The sequence below is a fragment of the Rhinopithecus roxellana genome, chromosome 11 (genome assembly GCF_007565055.1).
Source record: "Rhinopithecus roxellana isolate Shanxi Qingling chromosome 11, ASM756505v1, whole genome shotgun sequence".
Taxonomy (NCBI): domain Eukaryota; kingdom Metazoa; phylum Chordata; class Mammalia; order Primates; family Cercopithecidae; genus Rhinopithecus; species Rhinopithecus roxellana.
The window spans coordinates 134310899-134335015 of record NC_044559.1 but is presented as its reverse complement, the minus strand read 5'-3'; the positions used below and the strand labels follow the sequence as shown (position 1 = coordinate 134335015).

The 24117-nt window shown below is 45.4% G+C and overlaps 1 protein-coding gene across 1 annotated transcript in view; it reads left to right on the top strand.

The window, feature by feature from the left end:
* Nucleotides 1-230: 230 nt before the first annotated feature.
* Nucleotides 231-24117, top strand: part of CDH23 (cadherin related 23) — a 427857-nt gene continuing 403970 nt past the window's right edge. The window contains exon 1 of the mRNA XM_030941290.1: nt 231-610. The gene's annotated coding sequence lies outside the window, so the exon portion shown is untranslated. The remainder of the gene's footprint in view (nt 611-24117) is intronic.

The following is a 24117-nucleotide window of genomic DNA, read 5'->3' as shown; positions in this document are numbered from 1 at the left end:
CACTGAAATATTCATGCCCTGAGCGCCCGGCGGGGCTCGGCGCCGCTCCCGGGGGGTCCGGGCGGGGCCGGGGCGGGAGCTCGGGGGTCCTGGCGGCCCAAGGAGTGGGGGAGCGCCGAGCGCAGGCGGGCGGGCGGGGGCAGGGCGAGGCGGGAGGTGAGGGAGGGAGCGGCTGGAGGCGGGGTCTGGACGGCGGGGGCCGAGCGGGGCGGGGGAAGCAAGGGAAAGTTGATCGCGGACTTGAGCGGCGGCGGCGGCTCGGGAGAGAGGAACGTGGGCTGCAGGCGCGATGCTTGGCCAGAGGACGCGTCCGACGGCGGCCGGACGCTGAGCCGGGCTGGGCAGGGCAGCCCGGCCCGGGCATGGAGCGCTGGGTGGCCAAGCCTCTGGACGTTTGGGGCGCGCCTAGTCAGAGCCCCCGGCGCGCCTGAAGTTGCGAGCGGCGAGCGGCCCGCGGGGACCCGAGAGCGGCCGGCACGCCGCGGATGAGCCTTTGCGCCGGCTGCGAGACGCGGCGGTGGCCAGGGCCAGAGCAGGCGGCCAGCGGGGGCCGATCCGGCGGAGAGCAGAGCTCGAGGCGAGGCGCGGCGCCGCTGCACACACGCACACGGTACCCGGAGCCACGCACCGCCCCTTCCCTTCTCGCTTCCCTCTCCTTCCCCTTGCCGTTCGCCCGCCGCGCGGCGGGAAAGTTGGTGGCTACAGCGGCTGCCGAACCACTTGTTCTCAGCGCGGCCATCGCCCGCGGCGGGCGCTCGTGGCATCCTTCGGTCCCAGGCCCCTAGCCCCAGCCCCGCGCCCCGCTCCGAGCTCCCGGACCGACGCGCGGCAACTTTGATTCCAGGGCACTCGAATTCAATTCGCGTTGGCCTTGGGAGGACAGGCACCCCATCCCCCATCCCCGGTCCTGGGACCGCGAACATTCGGGGGCTTTGCTCTTGGCGCTACGGAGAGGGTCCAGGTCTGGGGTGGAGAGGTTTTCGGGAGTGGAGCGCGTTGGGATCCAATCCCCTCCCCTTCTGAGCCCTGGGTCCCCATTTGGACAGTGGGGATGGGGTGGGGCGCACCCCTACTGCAGGCTGGGCAGCGGCGCTGAAGGGAACTAAAGGCACGTAGTTCTCCCCTCCTCTCATCACGTCCCTGTGCCCGCGGGAGACCCCAGGGGACTTACACGTCCTCCCAAATTCGGTCCAGCTATGGGAAGACGCGCCCCTCGCGGAGCCGGGAGCCTTATGCGGCTCGAGCTTCTCCTTCCTGGCCCTGGAGATGGCCCGCTACGAACGGTGCTGGCTGCCCCGAGGAGCTCGCACCCGGGAGCACTACCCCTCGTCTCCACCGTAGGTCAACCCAGGACTCGGGCAGAGCCCGCGTGTTCCGAGGTAGTGGCAGCGCCAGCCGGCGGGCACTCTGCCTGGCTTTCCTGGAGCGGGCACCTAGAGAGGCTGCCTCCGTGCTGTGAGCGGAGATCTGGTGCCAGCCGCCGCCCCACTGCGACCCCAGCCCCAGCGCTAGTGCTGTCAGCGGTCCACTGGGAGGAAATTAGCCTTTCCTCTGTAGTAATACACCCCCATCCTCCCTAGTAATTCAGAAACCAGAGCCTTCTTTTTCTGCGTCCTTTGCCCTCTCAGACCAGATCTGGCATTGACCTCGCCTTCCAGCCCCTTAGCAAGTGCCCCCACCCTAATTTGGATTTTGAAATAAGCTAGAGAGACACAGGAGGAGTGTGTGTGTGTGTGTGTGTGCGCGCGCGCGTGTGTGTGTGTGTTGGGTGGAGTCAGACCCTCACACAGGGAAGAATTAGGTTGTGGGGTGTGGGGTAGAGCGGGCTTGAAAAACCTAGTTGGGGCCAGTTGCATGGTGATGATGAATCAGCCCATGATGGGAGAGCTGGCTTGGAGTTAGTGCTTGGTTCCTGGTGCAGGGGTAGGTGCACTGCGGTCAGCACCTACAGGGGTGGGGGCACTAGATGTCACTCTGCCAAGGAGGAGCTGGGAAGGGGTCCCTTGGCTGGGGGAATAGCAAGGCTTGGCTCTGGCTGCCAGGGCTGGGGAGGACGGGAAGGCAGAGTGTCTCGTGGTAGAGGGTGGGTGTACCCCATGAGCTGGGAAGGTGGCACACAGAAGCGAGTGGTGTGAACCAGGAAGCTCTGCCTCGAGTGCTGGAGGACAGCAGTGAGGGGTGGGAGGCCCACAGCTAGCATCCTGGCCTCCTCTGTGCTGGGCCCCCATATACTTCTCTAACTTGGCCTTCCTCACCTCCAAACAGCTGGGCTCCTCACGTCTGCTTACCAAAGGGCTTGATCTGAGGGGTGTGATGGCAGATGGTCCTGGTTGCCTCTGGAATAGCTCCCCCACCCAACAAGCTACCTTACCTGCAGTTTCACCATTTGAGGTTCATTTATTTGAGCCAAATATTTTAAAGGGCACCTTCCTGAAGTGCTCATTTAAAATGCACATTCTTCTGGGAGGTGAAGGTCTGGTGGAATCTTGCTCCTCTGAGTGTGGCCTGGGGACATGCAGTGTCGGCATCACCTAGAGACTTGTTAGAAATGCAGACTCTTGGGCCCCACCCCAGATCTTCTGAATGAGAATCTGCATTTGATAAGATCCTTGGGTGACTCATGTGCTCAGTAAAGTTTAAGCTGTAGTCCACAGTGCCTTCTCTAAGAGGTATTACATAGTTACTTGGTGTAGAGTATTGTATAGGGCAGTGAATAAGAACACAGAAGTGAGAATGAGACTGAACTTCTTTCTCTGGCTGCTTTGCTAGGCTTGGATTAATAGTCCACCACTGGCCCCTTCGGGTTGTACCATGCTAATGCCACAAGAGTGTCTGTGTTTTAGGGTCTTTTAAACAGATTAGAATAGCATCTCAGCTTTGTGTACAGTCAAAACTGTACACGGAATCGGGTGCAGTGGTGAACCCCTGTAGTCCCAGCTATTGGGGAGGCTGAGGCAACAGGATTGCTTGAGCCCAGGAGTTCAAGGCTGTAGTGTGCTAGGATCGTGCCTGTGAATACCCACTGTACTCCAGACTGGGCAATATAACGAGACCCTGTCTAAAAAAAAAACCAACAAAAACCCCTGCACATGTTCCAGTAGGAGGTGAGTGGAGGGGGCAGGGTTTCTGGAAGCTAGATATACATACTCTGCCTCTAGGACGCCTGAGACTGAGACTAGATGCTGTCCCTCAAGCAGAAGGAATTGAGCAACTACTTTCCACCTCATCTGCCCTCCCAGATGGGTGGTTCGGCCCATTGATAACACCTCTCAGCGGCCATTGGACTTACGCAGAGTGGAGGAGCATCAGTGCCAATTTGGAACAGCCTACAGAAGGGAGGATACTGACCAAGCTCTCCCTTGACCCCATCCTGGACTGGACGTCCCACTTCTACTGCCCTAGGGTGGTTCAAGGCCTCTAGCCTTAAGACACAGGGATGATGCCGAGGCATGGTGGCAGGTTATACCCCTGGTCCTCTGGATGATGACCCTGAAGCCAAGGCTGGCGTGAGAGTAGGAGATTTGAAACACTGCTGGAGAGATTTGGATCAGAGGCCTGGTGTAGCCGATGGTGTCACAGGTGAAAGGTCATTGCATGGCTCAGGCATCCCACCCTGCCCAAAGAGCCTATCCTTTCCCTAAGCTAGCCTCTCCCAGAGAGAGGGCAGCTCTGCCAGGGGACAAGGTGATGAGGAGGAACTATGGGAGACACAGTCATGGGCCTTACAAAGAGCGAGCTAATGTGAAGACATTCAGACATCGATTTGAAAATCAGTGAGTTCAAAAATAGTTAGGTTGGCCAGGTGCGGTGGCTCACACCTATAATCCCAGCACTTTCGGAGGCCAAGGCAGGTGGATCACTTGAGGCCAGGAGTTTGAGACCAGCTAGGCCAACAGAATGAAACTCCGGCTCTACTAAAAATACAAAAATTACCCAGACGTGGTGGTGGGCACCTGTAATCCCAGCTACGTGAGAGGTTGAGGCAAGAGAATTGCTTGAACCTGGGACATGGAGGTTGCAGTGAGCTGAGACTGTGCCACTGCATTCCAGCCTGGGGGACAGGGTGAGACTCCATCTCAAAATCAATCGATAAAGAAAAATAATAAAAATTTAAAAATAACTAGGTTAGTAAGTCTCACTGTTTTCTTGAACCCTCAGGTCTTAATATGTAAAGATGATTGTAAAAATTGACTTAATTCCCATTGAACTTATTGTTTTCAAATTCAGTTTTAGTTGTTTTATAAACGTTTTATTTTATTTTAGTTTGAGCCTTGATTTGGCTTCCTCTTGGCACTGGGGCAATCCTGTTTGTCCATGAATAGATGAGCAAGGTTGTTTAGAAGTCGAACCCTACCAGATAGGTTATTTCAGGATGGGATTGGTGCTCAGTAACTGTTCATTGACTGAATGGGTTATTGCTGGGTGATGGTTCTTTTACCTTCTCCAGCCCTATTAAGTGATCATTAACACTCCAACCGTTTGCTGTGCCTGTATCCAGTTTTAACTCTTCATGGTGGTTACTTTCAAGATGGGTGGTGAATGTCCATCTTGCTGTACTCTGGACTCTAGGCATCTGCCCTTGGACATTTGCATGCCTAGGGAGGCGAGGATGCAGACAAAAGAGTAAAGCAGTGCCAAATGTAACACAATAGGGAGTGGTGGGGACTGGGGAGAACTGAAAAGCATAGGCCCCACAGAGAAGCGGCAAAACCCATCCATGTGATAGAAGTCAGAATAATGGTTACTCCCGGGGGCATAATGACTGGGGCACAGGGGTGCTGCTGGCATGCTGGACATTTCTAATGCTTGATCTGAATGTCTGCAACAGTAGTGAATGATCATTTTTGCAAAAGAGCCAATTCAGAAAACATTAGAACATTTATAGGTCATATTTATTTGGATTCAACATGAAAATGGCTTTATTGAATCCCATAGGGCAGAAAATGCATATTCTTACCAACCTTATTCACGAGAAAGGTGTCAGCCAGAAAACTGGCATATTTAAGATGTAGCCACATGGAGACAGTTTTCTAGTCTTTCAGTGTGAAAGTTTATCAGGATCCCTCATGGAGAGTGGGGTGGGCCGCTGCTGCTGCCCACAGCTCCATATATTTAGGGCCTCAGGGTTTGAGGTCTTGGGGCCCTGTGTCACCTCGATAATAAATGTTGGCATAGCTCAATGTATTGGTGAGGGGAATGGGAATATCAGACAGCCCTCCTCAGCCTCAGGGGCTGCAGGCTGTGTTGCTGAGAGTGACACAGCAGGTTCAGTTTTAGCATTCATATTTTTTACATATTCTAAAACCCCAGGCAAGTGTTGGTTATTATTATGATCATAATGCATTCACTTTGTGATTTTCATAAGGCAGTTTGCAGGCTGACAGACTTGATATCGAGCACCAGTTCTTCCACTAGAGCTCTAAAGCCTTGGATTTGACTTAGTTTTCTCATCTGTAAAATGGGAATAATTTTCAACTGCCCTATAAGCTTGCTATGAGCATTAATAAGAGGACAACTTTACACAATGCCTTTTGTGTAGTACCTGGCACACAGTATACATGGAAAATGTAGTAGCTTTTATTGTATCCCTTTGACTTACTTATATGTTAGGCACAATGTATTCTAGTAAAGAGGTGAAACCTGTTCTTATTTTCAGAGCTTGACAATCTATACATTCATAAATTGAATTCTTCCTGAATGTGTATATGTGTGTGTGTGTGCGCACGCCCGCGTTGGGTGGGATATGTTGTGGTTTTTCATTTGTAATTACTTACTGATAGCATTTAAAAATCCCGCAGTCCAGTGTAAACATCTAGACTTCTGGCATCTCTGATGAGAACTAGCAACATTGTGTCCATGTTCCCAATCAACAGTTGAACAGTTGTTGGTTGGAGTTGAGTTGCAGATACCCCTCTCTCTCTTTCCTTGGAGGAGGGGGGGGAGAAGGGAGCGGGGCGGAAGGGAAGGGGAGGGGGAGGGGAGGGGGAGAGAGGGAGGGAGGGGAAGGGGGGAGGGAGGGCGCGAGGGAGGGGAGGGGGAGGAGAGGGAGGGCGGATGGGCAGGGAGGCGGGGGGGGAGGGGGGAGGGGAGGGAGGGGAGGGGAGGGAGGGGAGGGGGGGGGAGGGGAGGAGCGGGGGAGTGGAGGGGGGGTAGGAGGGGGAGGGGAGGATGGACGGGAGGGAGGGGGAGGGGAAGAAGGAGGGGGGCGAGGGAGGCGGAGAGGGAGGAGGAGGGGGGAGGGGGAGGGCGGGAGGGAGTGGGAGGGAGGGAGGAGGCGGGAGGTCGGGGGGGGACGGGCAGGGGAGAAGGGGGGAGAGGCAAGAAGAAATGAAGGAGGGACTGACGGGAACTAAGTGACAAAGAAAACGGAAAGCAAGCGCAGCAAGATCAGGATAAAGCAAAAGAGAAGGGATAAAGAAGAGTAAAGAGCAAAGAAAACCAGGAAACAGAAAACTTACCCAAGGAACAATAGCCAGAAGAAGAAAAAAGAGATGGAAAAAAAGAAAATAAACAGAAGAAACGCCACCAAACCAATGAGCAAGACCGAAAAGCAATAGAAACGGAAGTAAGAATCGATCAAAGCTAAAGGAAAAAGAAAATAAGAAAAAGAGAAAAGTACAGCATAAAGAAAAAGCAAAAGAAAAGAAAAGACAAAAAGCAAGTACAAAGCACCTCACCCAGACCACCGAAATCAAACCTCCACCATCCAATACTCTACCTCCCCTACCCTCCACCTTCCCTTCCTTTCCTTTCCTTCCTTTCTTTTTCTTTCTTTCTTCTATTTTTTTGATGGAGTATCTCTCTTTCGCCAAGCTGGAGTGCAGTGGCACGATCTGAGCTCACTGCAACCTCCACCTCCTGGATTCAAGCGATTCTCCTACCTCAGCCTCCCGAGTAGCTGGGACTACAGGTACACGCCACCACACCCAGCTAATTTTTGTATTTTTAATAGAGACGGGGTTTCACCATGTTTACCAGGATGGTCTCAATCTCTTGACCCCATGATCTGCCCGCCTCAGCCTCCCAAAGTGCTATTTTCTTTTAAAAATTATTTAATGGGCCAGGCACAGTGGCTCATGCCTGTAATCCCAGTACTTTGGGAGGCCAAGGTGGGTGGATCATTTGAGGTCAGGAGTTAGAGACCAGCCTGACCAACATGGTGAAACCCTGTCTCTACTAAAAATGTAAAAAATTTAGCTGGGTGTGGTGGCACGTGCCTGCAGTCCCAGGTTTTCAGGAAGCTGAGGCATGAGAATCTCTTGAACCCGGGAGGCAGAGGTTGCAGTGAGCTGAGATCGTGCCACTGCACTCCAGCCTGGGCGACAGAGCAAGACCCTGTCTCAATAAATAAATAAACAAACAAATAAATAAATAATAAAAAAAAGAATGCATACATAAAATAAGGTCAACAGATCTTAAGTGGAAGTGGTGAATTTTCACATATGTATACACCACCTGTGTAACCACCTCACTGCCACAGAGATACAGAACATCTCCAGTGCCTTGGCAGGCTCTCTGATGCCCCCTCCCACCCCATCTTATCCCACTCCAGAAGTAACTACTCTTCTGACTTCGCTCTGACTTCTGTCGCCCCTGTGAGTTTTGCCTGCAGCTGCCTTTTAGATTTACGTGAGCCTGCAGCTTGCAGTTCTCCACAGTCCTCACCATTCCCTATCGCCTCACTTTGGACCCCACTTTATTCATTTCCGTTACCGCCTTGCTCCTTTAGCCATTTGAGTTTGTGACCTGTACTCAAGGTCTGGAAGTGTTCTCAGAGACCAGCTAGTCGTTCCATTTTACAAGTGGGGAAACTGAGACCTAGAGTCAGAGAGTAAGCTTATTTAAGGACCCCAGATGAAGCTGAGCCTGAATGCTGGCCAGTCAAGGGCAGAGCCCTGCTCCTCCCACTCCAGCACAAGGAGTGTTGAGGAGGGCGGGCATGCCTTGTCTTTCAGACCCCAGCAGCCCCGGGCCTGGCCCTGCAATCAGCCACCCAGAGCCTGCCTCAGGCCAATCAGCTGAAGAGGGCGGGAGTTTTTTTCTGGCCTATGTCTTCCTGGAGATGCATCTTCCTCGAGGCAGGAGGTTAGTGATACCACCTTCCTCTTTAAAGGCCATGCTCCATTTGGAGAGGACCTGAGATGCCATTTGTGACAAGGGCCATGCACACCACCTTGATTGTGTCTGTTTCTGAGAGAAAGCTGTAATTTCGGAGCCAGTGAAAGCAAGGGAGGGAGGGAAGTAGAGGAGAGAGCAAGAGAGAGAGAGTGGGAGGGCAGAAAGGGAAAACAAAAGGGGAAGCTGCAACCCTGTCTGGGTATCAATTTGTATCACTAATTCTGTCCCCGAGGAATGCTGGCTTTCCCTGGCTTCGGGTTAGCGTGGGCTGAGTCCCTCTGAGGGGTGCCCTTTAGCTCTGCCCACTTTTCTTCTGTTCTTTGCCTAGAGAGACAAGAGCTTAGCCGTCCTGCCCCGGATTATAAGGGAGTTTATTCTCCTCCAGCTCCCTGTGTTCCTTCTCCTGCTCGGAACTGCCCCTGGCCCGGCAGGAGGCTGATCTTGCCCTTCTTTCCTGGAGCCAGGATCACTGATGTCATCTCCAGGGAACCAGTGGCAATGGAACTCTAGGCCAGACCTTTCTCAGACACTTTATGGGGGCCTAAGGTTTTGTCTTAGAGGGTGAGGCACAGGTGGGCTATCTTTTTTTTTTTTTGACAGTGTCTCTCCCTGTCACCCAGGCTAGAGTGAGTACAGTGGCATAATCTTGGCTCACTGCAATCTCCACCTCCTGGATTCAAACAATTCTCCTGCCTCAGCCTCCCAAGTAGTTAGGACTACAGGTGCATGCCACCATGCCAGGCTAATTTTTGTATTTTTAGTAGAGACGGGGTTTCACCATGTTGGCCAGGCTGGTCTTGAACTTCTGACCTCAGGTGATCCACCTGCCTTGGCCTCCCAAAGTGCTGGGATTACAGGCATGAGCCATCGTGCCCAGTCATGGATGGACTTTCACTAGAAAACCAGCACATAACTGCGTGGTAGGGTGGGGGATCCTTCCAAACCCATCCTGTCTGTGCTTTAGGATCTCACAGCTACTGTTAGGGACGCTATTCCTCAGCCAATACTGAACATCACCTGTGTCCCAGTCTCCATCTAGTTGCTGGGACTTCATGCTGAGAGTCCACAGCTGCACTGCCCAGTAGAAAAATAATGCAAGCCACATGTGCAGTTTTAAATTTTGTAGTATCCACTTTGAAAAAGTTAAAAGAAGCAGGTAATTTTTTTTTTTTTTTTTTTTTTTAGGCAAGGTCTTTCTCTGTTGCCTAGGCTAGAGTGCAGTGGTGAAATCACAGCTCATTGCAGCCTTGACCTCCTGGGCTCAAGTGATCTTCCCACCTGGGCCTCCCAAGGTGTGTCTTCCTATCTCTGTGCTCTTTCTGTGAGAAGGATAAGTATTAAATTCATCTTTCTGTTGCTTTTTGCTTTTGGGAGTTTTCCAAGCAGGGAGTTACACAGCCTAGAAAGCTAACGAAGTTGCAGCAATGTGGAGTGTTTGAGGCTTTCCTCTGGGGAAGAGGGTCTGGCCTGTCCACAGCAGAGGGGGCTTGGATGCCAGAGTATCATGGGCACTTAGCAGACCCGGGGCAATCTCTGGGGGCAGAAGCCCTGGGGCCAGGTAAATGCAAACTTTCCGTGCTGTCTGCACTTCTCCTGTGATATACCCTGGGCCACGGTTCCCCCAGGAGGCATTCAGGTGGCTCCAGGGTCCAGACAGCTGGCAAGACACTGTGGCAAACTGTACATACTTACCTCGGCTAATGGGGGCCACTGCTACTGTTTGGTCTATGTTGCTAAGCCACAGTACAGAACAGCCACTTTGATTTTCAGAAGAATCTAAATATTGAGATTTAAAAAAAAATCTTTCTGAGATGTTAGCAATGAATTTAATATTTGAAGACACAGTGAGGCCATTCATTCATTTAGGAAATAGTCATTGAGCCCTTACTGTGTGCCAGGTGCTGTTCTAGGCCCTTGGGGCCCATCAGTGGCCCCTGCCCTTATGAAGCGTCTGTGGTGGGGAAAACTCTTCAGCAAGCTGCATGTCGTGCATAGATGGCCAGTTTATGACCATAGACTTAGAGAGTGTCAGAGCTGAGAGTAGTAATGAGAAACATTTATTAAGTACTTACTGTGTGCCAGGCCCTGAGCTTAACACTTCATCTAAAATCCCTCACTTAGTCCTTACAACAACCCTACGAATTAGGGTCAGCTGTTACTCATAGTTTACAGGTGAGAAATACGAGGCACAGAGAGGTTAAGCAATTTGCCCAAAGTCACATAGCTTGCAGGCGGTGGGGCAGATTTTTGCACGAAGGCAGTCTGACTCCCTGATCATTACTTTGTACTGCACTTACAGAAGGCTAGAGCCAAACCTTTTGCTATACAGATGGAAACTGAACTCAAGAAAGGACAAAAGTCCCACCTGGGATCCACAGAGAGGCAGTGACAGAGCTGGGGCTGGGTTCTGGGTCGCCCCTTTCAATCCAGCCCTGCCAGGTGTCTTTATTACAGTCCTGACTTCCCCTGTAATTGATCCTGGGCTGAGGCTGAATGTTCAGGCACCTCCAGCATTTGGGCAGGGGATGTGAGACAGGGAGGCTGGCTGGGATTGAAACATCCATGGGAGTGAATGAGGTGGATGGTTATCTACCCTGAGCAGGTTCCCCCCGTCTGGGAAGGCCATGTATGTCAGGGTCTCTGCACTTGCCTGGACCCCAGCTCTTCTCATCTGTAAACCTAGGGGTTTGCATGCAGTGGTGCCTATAATTTAACCCCAACCGCACACCTTTCCCTGCCATTGGCCAGGCTGTCTCAGGGGCTCCTGGGTATTTCTAGTCCTAAGCTGACCTTGGCCTGGGCTTTCTGGGTCTTGACCCAAGTAACCTCATCAGAGAAACCCATCCTTGTAGTTTTATCATGTTGCTATATGCGTGGTAATCATGAGGCAGTGAAATAGGTGTGAATAATGAAGAAAAATGCTCCCGACAAGGGTGTGAAGACCTTAGTGGTAGTCCTTACATTGACCGAAGTGATTTAATTCTCTGAGCCAGTTTTCTCATCTGTAAAAGAGGGGAAAAAACCCTTCTGACCAATCATGATTCAGTGAGTAGGGGGCTCTCATGAGAGACATAAAAGTGCTCGGCAAAATGAGTTGCGAATGAGTTGCAATAACCTAAAAATCGTGCTATGCAAATAGTATGTGTCATTGTAATTAATTTTTGCTAAGTGTTAATGACTTGAATTATGTGGGATCTATGAGATATATGCAGCTGGACATTTAAATAACATGACAATCTCGAAACCCAAGGAGCAATGTCTTTGTAATGGCTTGATGTAACTCTGCTCACTATTAACAATTTGACATCCATCTTTTCTGGGGAGCTGTACCAGTCAATTGATATTTATTAAGCGCCTACTGTTTGCAAGATACTATACAGGGCACACTGAGATACAGAAATAGACAAAGCATGGCCCTTGTCTCCCATGAGCTCTCACACTTATTCAGAGTTCTGTATTTGGGACAATCAATTCAGGATATGTGTGTGTTAGAAGGGGGGGGGGGGGAGAGAGAGAGAGAGAGAGAGAGAGAGAGAGAGAGAGAGAGAGAGAGAGAGAGAGAGAGAGAGGGAGGGAGTTGTATCTCCTCAGGAAATATCAGCATCTCGTGCCTGACTCAGCCAAGGCCAAGGTTTTCCTTCTCTGATTTTCCTCACTGCCCCCAAATTCTCCCCCTCACCTGAAGTCCTAGTGACCACTGGGTCTGAGTTACTATGGGATGGCTACATCCTAGGAGGGGCTGGGATGGGCATGGGGTGTAGAGAGTGGGAACAGCCATGGGCTAGGACCTGCCGGGCGGCTGACCTGCCAAGCTGTGTCTGCTGTCTGCCTGAGGGCTGTTGGAAACTGGAGCTCAGGCCGGAAGAAGAGAGCCCATGAATAATACAGCGGGAGAGAGGCTGTTAACTAGGTGACCTCGTTGCACCTGTGTGCTTCACAGCTTCCTTGGGAGCCGCTGTGGAGGGCCTGGGTGTCAGGGGCAAGGGCAGAGGGGAATGGGAAAAGCCAGGTGTAGACAGAGTTTATCTGTTTTTCCTTCCTACTTTCCTTTCAACTGCCTGGCTCAGAAGTCTGTGGTACTAACTACTGCCTCTCCTTTCTGGTGTTGACCCAGATGGCCTTGGCCATGTGTGCACGTGTGTGTGTGTGTGTGCATCTGCATATGTGCGTGTGCGTGTCTGCATATGTGTGTGTGCATGCACTGGCTGATGTAAGGGTGGGCTTTCTCTTAACACCCTGCCCCTTGGCCTGACCACAAGGTCTTTTTGCTGAACTGGATAGCAGGCCTGCCCCTAGTCTCTGGCACAGATGTGTGGTGTCACCTTTAAGTATCTGGCTGCTGTGAACTAAGAAGGCTCCTGGGCAGGACTTTTTGTCTCCTGAGGCTTTGGCCTCTGACAAAAGGGCCCTGTTGGACGTAAGGGGTAGAGAATTCCCTGGTGTTCCCTTCTAATGTGTGGGGTCCATCATGAAGCTCTGGCTAAACTCGTCCAGACCTGAAACAAAGGGGCGGCTGAACCCCAGTACCTCTCAGGTAGACAAAGAAAGTCTCTGAGCGGAGGTGAGGGCCTCTTCCAAGGGCAATGAGCTTAAACTCATTGTTTAAGAGCAAAGGGAACTGAGAGGAAACTGCACCAGGAGGGGTTAAAGATAGACCCAAGGAGGAACTGATTACGTGGTATGTTGTTTAAGGGATGGAGGATGGTGAGGCACTAGAATTCATTCCCAGAGTAGACTGGCTTTACCTTCTACGTGGCTGTTTCCTGACTGCTGACCTGGGGGTGGGATGGATGAAATGATTTGGGAGTGGAAAGCAGACAGCCCCTGGGCAGTGCTTGGGACAGGAAAAGGTGCCCTTGGTGTCTACTTCCTTCTTTGTCCTGAGTGCTGTCAGCAGGGGCCTGACCCTTGAGGGGCTCTAAGACCCTCTTCCCTAGGACTGGAAAGGGACTTCTCTCCCGAAACCCATGCTGCAGGCGCAGCCTGCTTCCCCAGGCTTAAGAGCCCAGTCCCATGGGCTGGAGCCTGCCTGCTGCCCTAAAGTCTTAGAACCAGGCTTTCAAGAGGGTACACACCTCATCACTGTCCACAGACACACTGGCCTGCCTGTAAGAGATGAGAAGCATCTCTTCCTTTGTGCCTTGTCTGGGTGGGTGTGGCCAGGGCTCTGGCCTCTGGGCCCATCCCCTAAATGAGAGGAACTGTTTCTCGCTCTGGAGCCAGACCCCCCAGGTTCAAATCCTAGCTCTTTCATTTGTGAACTGTGTGGACTTCTGGCGATTTAATTAATCTTTACTCATCTGTGTCTTGTTTTCTCTTCCACAAAATGAGAATAATAGTACCCGATTCAAAGGGTTATTGGGAGTATTAAATGACTTACTGCATGCAAAATGCTTGGAAAAAGTGCTTGGCACACAGTAAATGTTCAACAAATGTTGCTGTTGTTTATTATTGTGCTACTGTTATTCTCAGCTTCTGCATTCTGGGAGCTCACAGTCTTGCAGGCTGCCTGGGGGTTCCAAGAGTAACTAACTATCATACCTATGAGAAAGACTATAGGTTGAGAGGGTGCAGTCCTGGAAGACCTCCAGGATGGGGAGGTCCCTTGCCCTGAGGCTGCAGCTTTGCTCTTTGCCCACCAGCACTGTTCTTCCCATGGCAAGAGGGCAGGAAGAGAGGCAAAGTAGGACAGCTGCTAGTAGCACTGATATTGGTGCCAAGTCAACAATGACTTTTTAAAGCAACTTTTTAATTGAAGTACAACACATGCAGAAAAGTGTGCAAATGTGTTTATCCTGAGTTGTCTCAAAGGGACCATGCTCATGTAACTGCCGCCCAGACTAAGAAAAAAGCAATTACCAGAGCCATTACCCGTCATCCTCCGAAGTTACTCCCATCCTGACTTCTAATACGATAGATTCATTTTGCCGATTTTGAACTTACATAAAGTAAGTTGAATAATGCAGTGGGTTCTCTTTGTGATGTTTACTTCTCCTGAACTTGTTTGTGAGAGTCATCCTGTTGTGTATAGTTACTGTGTTTATTTTCATTGCTGCATAGTATTCCATGTTGTGAATATACTACAATTCATCCTTTCTACTGTTGTTGGACAGTCGGGTTGCTTTTATTCTCGGCTATTACAAAAGAGGCTGTTAAGAACATTTGTATGTGTGTCCTTTGGTGTACACAGGTATATGCAGTTCTATAGGTATTTGACTATCCTTTTACCAACACAAGCTTTAGAGCTTAATTACTATAGCTTTACAGATGTAGTCTTGATATTGCCAGTGTAAACTCTTCAGTTCTGTTCTTCTTCAAGACTCTTGCTTAATTTTGACTTTCTGCATTTACAGATACATTTTAGAATTGGCTTCTGAAATTCCATAAAAACCCTGCTGAGATTTTGATTGAGACTGCATCAAAACTATGTAGGTCAATTTGAGGAAAATTGACGTCTTTACAATATTGAGTTTTCCAATGCATGAACAAGATATACTCCTCCATTTTTCTAAGTTTTAATACATTATATTCAAGAATGCTTTTAGTTGTCTGTGTAGCAATCTTAATGCTTTTAGAACTGGATTTCCTTCTATGTGTTTTATATTGTTCAATACTATTGTAAGTGAGACTTAATTTTTTCGTTTTGATTATTCACTTGTCATATAGAAGTATAACTGATTTTTTCATTGATTATACAACTGTTGTTAAATTTACTTATTTATTCTTATAGGTCATTGCATTTTTTGATTTTTTAAAACATATATGATTATGTTTTCTATAAATAATAACAGTTTTATATCTTCTTTTATAATACTTATATCTTTTTTTCTTGCTTTATTGCAATGGCAAGGAGTTTCAGCATAATATTGAATGGAAGTGGTGATAATAAGCATACTTACTTCAATTCTGGTATCAAGGAGAAAGCTCTCAATATTTTATCATTGAATGTGATGTTTGCTGTAGGTTTTTTTAAATAGCTGTCATTTTTCAAATTAGGAAAGTTTTCTTCTAATTTATTTTCAGAATTATAGTAAAATGTGCATAACATAAATTTAACTTTTAAACCTTTTTTCAGCGTACAGTTCAGTGGTATTAGTATATTCACAATGTTGTGCAACCACTATGCATTTCCAAAACTTTTGCATCATCTGAAATAGAAATACTGTACCCATGAAACAGTAACTCCACATTCCTTCTCCCGTCTGCCTGTGTAGCCTGGATCCTAATTTATTTCTCTATGAATTTGCCTTTTCTGGGTATCTGGTATGAGTGGAATCATACAATATTCATCCTTTTATGTCTGGCTTATTTCACTTAGCATAATGTTTTCAAGATTAATTCATGTTCTAGTAGGTGTATGAATTTAATGCCTTTTAAAGGCTAAATAATATTCCATGTATGTATGTACCATGTTTTATATCCATTTATCTGTTAATGGACATTTGGATTGTTGCCACCTTCTGGTTCTTGTGAATAATGATGCTATGAATGTTGATGTACAAATACCTCTTTGAGTCTCTGCTATCAGTTCTTTTGAGTGTATACCTAGGTGTGGAGTTCCTGGATAATATGTTAATTCTATGTTTAATTTTTTGAGGAACTGCCATACTGTTTTCCATAGTAGCTGCACCATTTTATATTCCTACCAGCAATGTACAAGGCTAACGATTTCTCCACTTCCTTACCAACTCTTGTTATTTTATTTTATTTTTCGAGATGGCTGTCTTGCTGTGTTGACCAGGCTGGAGTGCAGTGGCTACACTAAACTGTAGTGCACAGTTCTAAACTACACTACACAGTTGTGCACTACAGTTTAGAATTCCTGAGCTCAAGTGATCTTCACACCTCAGCCTCCCAAGTAGCTGGGCCTACAGGAATGCACCACTGCACCCAGCTAATGTTTTGGTTTTTGATAATAGTCATCCTAATGGGTGTGAAGTGGTATCTCACTGTGGTTTCTATTTGCATTTCCCTGATGACTGGTGATGTTGAGCATCTTTTCATCTGCTTATTTGTATATCTTCTATGGCAAAATATTTTTGAATTGGGTTGTTTGTCTTGTTGTTGTTGAGTTGTGGGCGTTCTTTATATATTCTGGATATTAATCCTTTGTCAGATATATGATTTACAGATATTTTCACCGTCCTCTGGGTGGCTTTTTCGCTCCATAGATAGTGTCCTTTGATGCCGAAAAATTTTTAATTTTGATGAAGTACAAATATCTTTTTGTTGTTGTTGTTGTTGCCTGTGCTTTTGGTGTCATATCCAAGAAATCATTGCTATAATCCAATATCATGAAGGTTTCCCTGTGTTTTCATCTGAGAAGTTTATAGTTGTGGTTCTTATGTTTAGGTCTTTTATTTGTTTTGAGTTAATTTTTGTATACGGTATAGGATTAGGGTCCAACTTGATTATGTTGCATGTGGATACACAGTTTTCTCAGCATCATTTGTTGAAAAACTGTCCTTTCTGCATTGAGTGATCTTAGCGCTCTAGTCAAAAAATCAATTGCTTGTTTATGTGACAGTTTATTTCTAGGCTCTCAGTTCTATTCCATTGGTCTGTAAGTCTGTCTTTACGTAAGTTCCACACTTTTTGATCACTGTAGCTCTGTAGTAAGTTTTGAAATAGAAAGTGTGAGTACTCCAACTTTGTTCTTCTGTTTTTTCAAGATTGTCTTGACTATTTGGGGGTACTTTGAGATTCCACATAAAATCTTAGAATGGGTTTTTCTGTTTCTGTGAAAAATGCCATCGAGCTTTTGATAAGAATTGCATTAAATCTGTAGATTGCTTTGTGCAGTAGTGTATCTGAACAATTGTATATCTTAACAATATTAAATATGGTATCTTAACAATAGTAAGTTTTCCAATTTATGAACATGAGATGTCTTTTCACTTATTTATGTCTTCTTTACTTTCTTTTCCTTAAAATTGTTTTTTTTAGAGACGAGGTCTCACTATGTTGCTCAGGCTGGATGCAAACTCCTGGGCTCAAGTTGATCCTCTTGCTTCAGCTTCCCAAGCAGCTGGGACTACAGGCATGTGCCACCATGCTTAGCAATATTTGTTACTTTTCAGTGTACAAGTTGCTTGCCTCCTGGGTTAAATTTATTTCTAAATATTGTCTTCTTTTTGATGCTATTGTAAATGGAACTGTTTTTCTTATTTCCTTTTCTGATTGTTCATTATTGGTATTTAGAAATACAACTGATTTTTATGTGTTGATTTTTTTTTTTTTTTTTTTTTTTTGAGGCGGAGTCTCGCTCTGTCGCCCAGACTGGAGTGCAGTGGCGCAATCTCGGCTCACTGCAAGCTCCGCCTCCCGGGTTCACGCCATTCTCCTGCCTCAGCCTCCCGAGTAGCTGGGACTACAGGCGCCCGCCACCTCGCCCGGCTAGTTTTTTGTATTTTTAGTAGAGACGGGGTTTCACCATGTTAGCCAGGATGGTCTCGATCTCCTGACCTCGTGATCCGCCCGTCTCGGCCTCCCAAAGTGCTGGGATTACAGGCTTGAGCCACCGCGCCCGGCCATGTGTTGATTTTTTACACAGCAATTTTGCAGAGTTTATCAGCTCCTGGGTTTCTGTGTGTGTGTGTGTGTGTGTGTGTGTGTGTGTGTGTAATTGTCAGAAATTTTTGCATGTATGATCATGTCATCTGCAAACAGAAATAATTTTACTTCTTCCTTTCCAATTTGCATACCTTTTCTTTCTCTTTCTTGTCTAACTGCTCTGACTACAACTTCCAATACTATGTTAAATGGAAATGGCAATAAAAGGCATCCTTGTTTTGTTCCTGATCTTAGGAGAAAAGCATTCAGTCTTTTGCCATTTTGTGTGATACTAGCTGTGGGCTTTTCCTTTTATGGCCACTTTTGTTCCTTTTTGTTAAGACTTTTTTTCATAAATGTGCATAGAATTTTATCAAATGTATGTTTGTATCTATTGAAATGATCATATAATTTTCCTTCTTTCTTCTGCTAATGTGGTAAATTACATTGGTTGATTTTCAAAAGTTAACCAACCTTGCATTCTTGGAATAAATCCAACTTTGTCATGATGTGTTATTCTTCTCATAATCCCTTATCTGTTATTGCAGTTGCTACAACAGCTTTTGTTTGTATTTTGGCATAAGTGAATTGCTAATGTTCTGCTTAAGATTTTTTTCATCTGTGTTCATGTGGCTTTTCTTTCTTGTAAAATCATTGTCAGATTATAGTATCAAGTTCTGCTGACCTCATAATACAAATTGGGAACTGTTCCTTCTTTTTCTGTTTTCTGAAGGAGTGTGGATAAGATTTGTGTTATTTTTATCCTTAAAAGTTTAGAACAATTCAATGGAGAACCCATGTAAGGTTAGATTGCTTAGTGGGAAAGTTATAAAGTACAGTTTCAATTTCTGTAATAAATATAGGACCATTTATATTCTTATGTTTTTGTATGTCAGTGTTAGTACATTACATTTTTTAGAACTTTATCCATTTTATATGTAATTCCAAATGAATTGACATAAAGTTATTTATAAAATCTCCTTAATTGTCCTCATGCATTTTTATATTCTCTATAGAATCTACAGTGATATCTTTTCATGGATGAAATTGGTAACATGTATCTTCTCTTTCATTTTTATTGACTTTATTATTATTGTTATTATTCTTTTTTAGACAGGATCTCACTCTAGTGCCCAGGCTGGAGTGCAGTGGCATGATCACAGCTCACCGCAACTTCTACCTCTTGGGCTCAAGCAATCCTCCTGCCTTAGCCTTCTCAGGAATGCACTATCATACCTGGCTAATTTTTAAATTATTTGTAGACACAAGGTCTCGCTGTGTTGCTTAGGCTATTCTTCAACTCCTGGGCTCAAATGATCCTCCTGCCTCTACCTCCTAAAGTGCTATTACAGGCGTGAGCCACTGTGCCCAGCCATCTATCTCATTTTCTTTGTCATCTTGTTGATCACTGGATTAATCAATTGTATTGATCTTTTCAAAAAACCAACTTTTTAGTTTTACTGATTTTTGTGTATTAAATTTTGTGTTCTATGTCCTAATTTTTCCTTCTTTCTTTTTTTTCTTTTTTGAGATGGAGTCTCGCTCTGTCACCCAGGCTGGAGTACAGTGGCGCAATCTCAGCTCACTGCAAGCTCTGCCTCCCGAGTTCACGCCATTCTCCTGCCTCAGCCTCCTGAGTAGCTGGGACTACAGGTGCCTGCCACCGCACCTGGCTAATTTTTTTGTATTTTTAGTAGAGACAGGGTTTTACCGTGTTAGCTAGGATGGTCTCGATCTGCTGACCTCATGATCTGCCCACCTCGGCCTCCCAAAGTGCTGGGATTACAGGCGTGATCCACCATGCCCAGCCACTAATTTTTCTTCAGAATTTGTATTTCTTTTCTTCAGTTTTAATTTACTTTTTAAAATATTTTTTTGAGACACATACATAGCTCATTGTTTTATAGATTTTCTTCTTTTCTAAAATCTGAATTTAAGGCTATAAATTTTCTTTTGAGCACAGCTATTAGTATGTCACAAATTTTGATGTCATATTTTTATTGTTGTGAGGTTCAAAGTGTTTTCTAATTTCTGTTATAGTTTCCTCTTTGATTTGTGGGTTTTTAAACCTCATTGCTTTATTTCCAAACTTTTGGGGATTTCATACTTTTTTATAGTTGTTTTTAAACTTAATTCTGTTATGATCAAAGAATATACTTTTACTGATTCCAGTTCTTTGACATGTTTTGAGAGTTACTTTATGACCCAGCATTGGGAATTTTTATAAATATTTTTCATTGTCCCACAAGAATAGTGTTTATTCTGTTATTGTATACCATGTTCAATTTTATTGATGAGGTTAAATATGTACATCATATCATTCAGATATTGGTGTCCTTACTGATTTGTTTTTCAGCTTTTCTATGGTTATTGAGAAAGTTGTGTTGAAGTCTCCCATTATGATTGTGGGAAGAAAGCAGCTGAAGATAAAGAAAGTAGAAAGTACAATTCTAAATTTTTACTTACCTGATAACACGGCTTCAAAATACATAAACAAAAATGAACAAAACTAGAAAGAAAAATAGGGAGTAAAAATTTAGAATTGTTGTACTTTCTACTTTCTTTATCTTCAGCTGCTTTCTTGGTGAATTCACCCTTTGATAATGTTGAAATGCCTGTTTTTGAAATATCTGTCTTTAGTAATACTAGGAATATCTAGTAGCTTGTACTATTAGTATCTAGTATCTTTTCCCCTTAAGTGTAACTTGTTTGCTGTTGAAGTAGCTATGACAGCTTTCTTCTGACAAAATTTTGTGTGTTGTAATATTTTTCATCCCTTGATTTCAGTACTTATGTGTCCTTATATTTAAGGTATATCTTTTGTAAGCAGAATATGGTTGTTTTAAAATCCAGTATTTTGAGCATTTGTCTTTTGAGTATTTGTTCCATTTACACTTAATGTAATTACTGATATATTTAGGCAATTTCTACCATCTTAATAATAGTTTTTTATTTGCCCACCTCTTTTCTTTTTTTCTTTTAACTGCATTATTGCTTTCTCTTGGATTCCTTGGATATTTTTTTGTTATTCAGCTCTCCCTTTCATTAGCTCGTTAATTATGCAGTTCTTTACTCTTCTTTGTAGTGGATTCCCTAGAGATTACAGCTTGTATTCTTTTTCTTTGTTTCCTTTTTTTTTTTTTTTTTTTTTTTTTGAGATGGAGTCTCACTGTCACCCAGGCTGGAGTGCGGTGGCATGATCTTGGCTCACGGCAACCTCCACTTCCTGGGTTCAATGAATTCTCCTGCCTCAGCCTCCCAAGTAGCTGGGATTACAGGTGCGCACCACCATGCCTGGCTAATTTTTGTATTTTTAGTAGAGATGTGGTTTCACCATGTTGACGAGGTTGGTCTATAACTCCTGACTGCAAGTGATCTGCCCACCTTGGCCTCCTGAAGTGCTGGGATTACAGGCGTAAGCCACCATGCCCAGCTATAGCCTGTATTCTTAACTTTTTTTCTACTATCTCTTGGACAAAACTAGGACTTTGGAACACTTTAACTCCATTTACTCCCTTTCTATGGTTAGTGTTACTGGTTGTTATAAATTTCAATTGTGTATATATTTTACATCCATAAGACATTATTGTTTTTCTTTCAGTCAGTGTTCGTTTGCTTACATATTTGCCCTGATATACTTTATTCTTCACCGTATTTTACATTTTCCTTTGGAGTAATTTTCTCATTGTCTGAAGATCTCTCCTTTTGGTGTGGATCTGCTGTTGAATTTTTGCAGTTTTTGCTCATCTTCGAATGTATTTATGATACCTTTGCTTTTTATTTTTAGAGACAGGGTCTCACTCTGTCACCCAGGTTAGAGTGTGCAGTGGTGTGATCATAGCTCACTGCAACCTTGAACTCCTGGGCTCAAGCAATCCTCCCACCCCAGTCTCCCAAATAGATAGGACTATAAGCATGTGCCACTATGCCCGGCTAATACCTTCAATTTTGAAGGATATTTTTACCGAGTATAAAATTTTCTTGTCACACTAAAGAGGTCATTCATTTCATTGCCTTCTGGTTCCCATTGTTTGTTTTAAAAAGTCACCTATAAGTTTTATTAGCACTTTTGAATTTATGTGTCTTTTCTCTCTGGCTCCTTTAATTTTTTTTTCTTTTTTTGCCTTTGGTTTTCTTTTTTCTTTCTTTCTTTTTTTAAAAATTGAGATGGAGTCTGGCTCTGTCGTCCAGGCTGGAGTGCAATGGCACAATCTCGGCTCACTGCCAACCTCTGCTGCCAGGGTTCAAGTGATTCTCCTGCCTCAGCCTCCCGAGTACCTGGGACTACAGGTGCACACTACCATGCCCAGCTAATTTTTGTATTTTTAGTAGAGATGGGTTTTCACCATGTTGCCCAGGCTGTTCTCAAACTCCTGACCTCAGGTGATTCACCTGCCTCGGTCTCCCAAAGTGCTGGGATTACAGGTCTGAGCCACCGCGCCTGGCCTTGCCTTTGGTTTTCTACAGTTATACTTTTATTTATCCTGCTTTGTATCCTCAGGATTTATCCAGTCTGTGACTTGATATTTCAATCAGTTTCAAAAGATATTCGGCCAATATATTTTCAACTACGGCTTCTGACTTAATCTCTCTCTTTCTTCATGACTTAAATTATACACATGTACTAGAAATTTTCACCATGTCCCATATATCTCCTAAGCTATTTTAACACTTTCCCATCTGTGCTTCTTTTTTTTGTGTGTGTGAGGCAAGTTCTGGCTCTGTCACCCAGGCTGGAGTGCAGTGGCACAATCTCAGCTCACTGTAACCTCCACCTCCAGGGCTCAAGCCATCCTCCCACTTCAGCCTCCCAAGTAGCTGGGACTACATGTGCTCACTGTGATACCTGGCTAATTTTTGTATGTTTTATAGAGACAGGGTTTCGTCATGTTGCCCAGGATGGTCTTGAACTTGTGAGCTCAAGTGATCAGCCTGCCTTGGCCTTAAAAATGCTGGGATTACAGGCATGAGCCACTGCACCCAGCTCATTCCAGTTATTTTCTGTGGGTCTATTTTCAGTTCACTCATCTTCTCTTCAACTCTATCTAATTCACTGTTAAACCCATCTGTTAAGATCCTGATTCTAATTATTGTATTATTCCTTTTGGGAATTTACTTTTATTTGTTTTGTAGTTTCTAGTTCCTTGGTGACGTCACTCATCTTTTTTCAACCATTGTCTTGAACATATTGATCACTATAATTTTTAAGCCCATGTTTGATAATCTAGTAACTGAGTCACCTATGGGCTTGTTTTTATTGACTGTTTTTTTCTTTCTCCTGTTTATGATATAGCTGGTAATGTTTTAATGAATGTCAGTCATTTCATATGAAAAATTGTAGAGGATCTGGATGATACTGTTTCTTTTCAGGGAAGATTCATCTTATCATCCAGCAGACAACAGAGCAGCTGATCATCTTAATCCAGTCAGGGCCTGAGCTGACTCGAGGTTCGGTTAGTCTTTGTAATACTTCGTCTTCATCTAATTCATTCACAGTCCATCAGCAACTCTCCAGGGGTCTGAGTTCATGTCTCTGTGCCTCCCTCCTCTTTGGGATCTGGAAGCCTCAAGTCCTTGCTGCCTTGTTAGCCCCAACTCAATCTTGATCTCCCCAGGCTCACAGGAAAAGGCCAACATTCTGCCCGCTCCTCCATTCTCATTCTATGCCAAAGCTCTGAGTGCAAAAGAGGCTCTCAGAAGGCTGGACTTACCTCTGGGAGATTCTGTTCTCTCTGGATTATCATACCACAGCTTCTGTCTAACCTGACGGTTCTCTGGTAGCTTCAAGTGAATTTTTATTTTTTAGACCCAATTTTCTAGTCTCATGGAGATTATTTGTCTGCCATGGTTATTACATTATAATTACAAGCAGTAACCAATTGGGATTTAAATCCTGGTTCACTGTTTACTACCTGAGTAACCTTGGGCTAATGACCTCTTCTCTCTTAGTCTCAATCTCTTTATCTATGAAATGGGTATAGCAATAATTGCATCCTCCTCATCAGATGGCTGTGGGAACTAACTAATAAACACAATGTTTGCAGGTACTATGCACTCAACAAAGGAGAGCTACTATAATAATAAATTTTTAACTTTGTTTTTGTTACTTTACTATCAAGTAGGAAAAAACTTTGGGAAGGCGTTATGGGTTTCATAGCATGACTTTGAGGGCACTGAGGTTAGTTTTCCTCTGTGACCTCAGCATAGATTCAGCCACCCACTTCCTCTCCCTGCCCTCAAAGACATATGCATACTCTCCCCTCCCCCTACTTCTCCCTTCCCTTCTCCCTGCAATACCAGAGTGTACAAGCTTTCTTCTCCTTAGCTGGGCCTGTCCCAGAGCTGCTTGTGCTACAGGAATGGACTCTCTGAAGAATGAAGTGACCTTGAGGGGGAATAGAGTGACATCCCTTAGCCTCTGCTCTGCTCCTGCTCCCCGTCCGCCCC